Consider the following 4,908-nt stretch of genomic DNA (forward strand, 5'->3'; position numbering starts at 1 on the left):
AGCAACTCAACTAGAGGGAGGAAGACAACAAGTTAAGTCGCCGAGGTATGACAAGTACCAGCTGAAGAAAGAGACAAAGCGACTGGGAACCCACATGTGCTGCTCTCCTGTCCCATCAGCGGCCCCTCGCAGGGTGGGATGAGCAGGATGGGCTTTGAGTTTTGGGTACGTGCAATCACAAGTGGGTTCCATGTGTTTCAATGCATTACGGTGTGTGTGTGTGTGTGTGTGTGTGTGTGTGTGTGTGTGTGTATGTGTGTGTGCGGCTGTGCCCCCTCGCTGGTGCGTAAAAAACGTCCATTAATTGAATTCCCCCTAATTTCCCGCCAGCCTCGCCGTGCCGAGCGAGGCGGCTGCCTGCCTGCCAGCCAGCCGTGCGACGCCACACTTCAGGTATGCTGGATAATGGAGGATGACATTTCTGTCCCGCCATGCCCCGGGGCAGCATGTGATACATGGCTTCCTCTATGAAGGTTAAACTCAGCTAACCCGCCTTTGGCGTTTCATTACCCACTTGTTAAATACTCTTTTGGTAATAAAATGATTAAACATTTTATTGCTTCCCTCAAATGAGGCCTCTTTTCAAAGGGATTTAATGACTTTGGAGATGGATATGTGTGTGTGTGTGCATGTTTGTGTGCCTGTGTATGGGTGCGAATGTATGCATTTCTGTGTGTGTGTGTGTGTGTGTGTCCAGGCAAGTGCATCTCCAGTTATGCACGACCAGTGTGTAAAAACCTAATGAGAGTGATATGCTTTACAGCGAAGCCTCCATTATTCTCAGCCAAACGACCTGGGCCGTCATTATGTGTAAAGTAGCAATACCTTTTCCCTCTGCCGGGGCACATTCAAATAGACATGTTTTACATACAGCTCAGTCTGTGTCTTGAAGCGAAGTGAAGTATTTATACTAAAATGAATGGGCCTGACTATTTTTACATCACAAGTTAAGCACCGTGGCTATAGCAACGGGACATAAAATATTATATTCGACCCATTAACAGGAACTACAAGCATGCCTAGGCCAATATGGCTCCACGGCGACTGGCAAATCATCTTATCCAGTGTCATATTGGCTGTAAAATTAGCAGTAAAGGGATTTAAGAAACTGATGGGGAAAAAAAACAGTTTCTTAAGGTCTGAGTCAGGAAACTGATAGGTCACGTGACCCGTTTGGGGACACACACAATTCAGGAAACATATGTTTTGATGGAATCCAAAACAAAAAGCATGTTTTATTTGATTCATTTAAAGTTTAATCGATAGGTTATCCACCTGACTTGTGCTTTGTTTATGTAGTGCAGAGAGATCATTAATTAATCTTAAATATAAAGTGGCCTAAGCAAAAACAATGTCTCATATCCTGGTGTTGTCAAACCAATTTGTCCTTTGTGGGTTGTAAATGTTAAAATGCTTCAAGCTAAAATATACAGTTTTTTGTTCAGGGATTTCCCAGATTAACCTTCCTCCCCATTGGGTCTTTGGGTTCCAATCAGTTTTGTCGTGGGCTCATTGTTGTACCGCTGCTGACCTCACGGAACCTCAGTGCACGCACACACACACAACACACACCAGACACACTTAATCAATGGCCGGGTCCCCCTCCCTCAGGCCAGAGGAGACGGCGCTGGCCAGTTCATCTGATATATCATGGCAGCCCGCTCCGCTCTGCTCCACTGGACCCTGTCCAACACCTGTTCTCCCATCAGGGGATGTTGTGTTGGCGTGGCGTGGCGATGCCACTGTACAGATTGGCACTGCCCAGTCGGGGCAGCAGAAAGGATGAAGTATGAGATTCCCAGTGACAAAATGTAAGCTGTAATTAGGAGGGAGGACCACAGTGGAGAATGGTTATGCTGCAGCTATCTACCGTGCATTGTATGATTTAGAATACACGTTTGAAATAAAAAGTTGTAAGAGATCGTAACAACCAATCAGCTCATGCATTTGTCATCAATTCGATGACATTATGTTTGTAGCAGATGGATGGAGAGGGATCCTCCTCTGTTGCTCTCCTGAAGGTTTCTTTCTTCTTTTTTTCCTGTGAAAGGGTTTCATTCTATTTTTTGGGAGTTGTTCCTGATCCGATGTGAGGTCAAAGGTCAGAGATGTTGTATGTGTACAGATTGTAAAGCCCGCTGAGTTTTCCTGTGCATACTGTGATATTCTGAACTATTTCAGGTTCACACTGCACCATATTTTCGTTAAATACATTTGAGAAGTTGAAAATGTTCCTCGATTTTGGTCTCAGCTTGTCATTCAGGGGTGATAGTGCGTCCCACAGCCAGACCAGTGGAGAACCACTAGTTAGACCAGTGGAGAACCACTACCCCAGACCAGTGGAGAACCACTAGTCAGACCAGTGGAGAACCACTAGTCAGACCAGTGGAGAACCACTACCCCAGACCAGTGGAGAACCACTGCTCCAGACCAGTGGAGAACCAACTGTCTCAACTGTGACAAAAAAGCTTTGAACAAAGTTAATGTAATAATGTGTGTTTGACCTTTGATTAAGTAATGTGGGTTAAAATAAATATAATTAAATTAAATGGATTTATTTTATAATATTAAATAAATTTGCATATATATTTATACATTTATATGAGTACACTTAAATAAACAATAAAAAAATGCAAAGACAGTTAATTAACAATATATTCTGGAGTAGTTAGAATGATACCGTGTTACAGTTACAACCGGCCCTTTGAGGGCAGCCATGAGGCGGATGTGGCCCACGGAGAAAATGAGTTTGACACCCCTGAGTTAGAGGGATTGTAAAGAGTGAGCCATGTTCAATAAATGTAAGATAAAGGTGTGACCACTCATTATTTTCAGGTTGCTCACTGTGGGATCTGTGATTGGTTGAGGGGGTCAACGCCAAAGTCTTTAATAAAGCTTCTGCAGTTGTGTTCTTTTGAGTCTTTCCTGATTTAACTTGTGTTATTTATTCATACATTTGTGATTGTGATTTCATAATGTCACTGTAGTTTGTTTTCCACTTCAATGTGTCATAGTTCACAATCATAACTGTGCAAGTGTTGAATGCAGTTAATGAAAATGTTAATTTCTGCTTCTTCTCTTCAATATGTGTCAATTTGTTAAGATAATTTGTTCACAATGTACATGGTAACTAGAAAAGATGGACAAAACAAAGAAAAGGAGACCCTTGTGCCAAAAAAGAATCTTGAAAATTAATCTGATGTTGTACTGAGTTGTAAAAAAACTGCAGCTCCAAAAAAACAGAGTTTCAAGGGTTGAATTAATCTTCAGTAAAACTCCTTAAAACAAAGTAAATCTGACAAGATGAATCTACAGAAAATAAGTCCAGCGTCACAGTTCCCTCATATATCTATATCACTGATTGCTGACCTGTAATTGTAACTTTCTCATATCAGTGTATCTTTAGACTCTCTCCAGCTCCTCATACCAAACCCGTTGTTCTAAATGCACTGTAGTCTATAAGGAGAAGATCACATCATCATGCAATTCTAAGGCATGGGGAAACGAGGGTATTAGGGCCATAATGCCCCTTGCGTACTCACCTGGTGTGTCTGTTGGTCTGCTGTGGCCTCAGGCACATGAAGCGCAGGGGGTCCATCAGCATGACAGATTGCCTGGGAGAGAGAGGGGAGGTGCTCCAATGAAAAGAAGAACATTTGTGCCGCCGCGTGGGATCGCTCCACCGGGGCTGTGACGTACTCTGGTCATATTCATAATTCTAGACCCTGTTGTTGGAAACAAAGAGCGCGGAGGTCGTATGGTGGACAGATTCTCTTTCGCTCTCAGGTTTCAGTTCATTTGTGTTTGCCAGTGATGAAATAAAAAATGACCACTCATCAGATTAGTTGGCCTTACGTCTATATACAGGAAGTAAATGGTGCATGTGGTGGCAGTGAAGTGATGCTTAGCAAAGCCACTGTTTCAGTGCTCCCTCTTTTCTCCTGCGTGTGCACTGTTATTTCACTGTATGTCCAGTAGAGGGCGACACATGTCCAACAATTACCATTTTAATTTAAAGGTGTTGTCACTTTTGCTTATGATGAGGACGTTTTGCTCTTTAGAGTTATTAAAGGTGTCCTGTGTTGTACAAATATGTATTCAGCTATAAATATAATTGATCTATTGAATAACGCTCATATGATATCAATGAATAAATAAACCAAAACATATTAAATAATGCCGTAACATACTTCTTATTTTAGCATTCTAGCATTACTTTAAGCAACGAAATAACTACTAACTCTGGAAACGCACCACACAATGTTCTCACCTCAAAATCTAAATAATGTTGGGCTTGTTCTGTTTTGAATTAATCAGACTGATATCTACTGTAAGTGAGAAGGGTTGTTATGTGTAGACAGTTTACTCCCTGATGTTCCCAGTGGCTTGTTGTTGTGTGGCGAGATCACTTAGTCTGTAGGCCCAAATAATGTCACAGAAATAGGAGGAGGACTTATTTCCTATCACGTGCTCATTAATTTGCTCCATTTGATCCCATTAACTACTGACCAGATGTCTTCCCAGACCCGGGGTAAAAATAGACTTTTTTAAAGTAAGCTCATCCCAAACACCTCATAACAATCGATCACCCGTTTAGTTGGCAATCTTTATTTTTTTCTTCATTTATTTAACAACAACACTTAAATCCTGTAGCTTTTTGTTATGATTGTTATTGCCTAAATATTATAACGATACAAAAGTATGACATAACTCACGATGACATTATACCTTTGAAAAAGGGAAATCACTTAAATGGGCAAAAGAGAAGAGTCAACCACCTCTCGGACCATACCATTATCGTGAAGTAAGAGAGGGGGGGACCTTTCGTCGTTGAGATCAGAGGTGATGACACGCGCGACACCCAGTCCCGCCGTAGGTCTCGCGCCGGAGACATGGAGACAGGCAGCA

The sequence above is a fragment of the Pseudoliparis swirei genome, chromosome 4 (genome assembly GCF_029220125.1).
Source record: "Pseudoliparis swirei isolate HS2019 ecotype Mariana Trench chromosome 4, NWPU_hadal_v1, whole genome shotgun sequence".
NCBI classification, from domain to species: domain Eukaryota; kingdom Metazoa; phylum Chordata; class Actinopteri; order Perciformes; family Liparidae; genus Pseudoliparis; species Pseudoliparis swirei.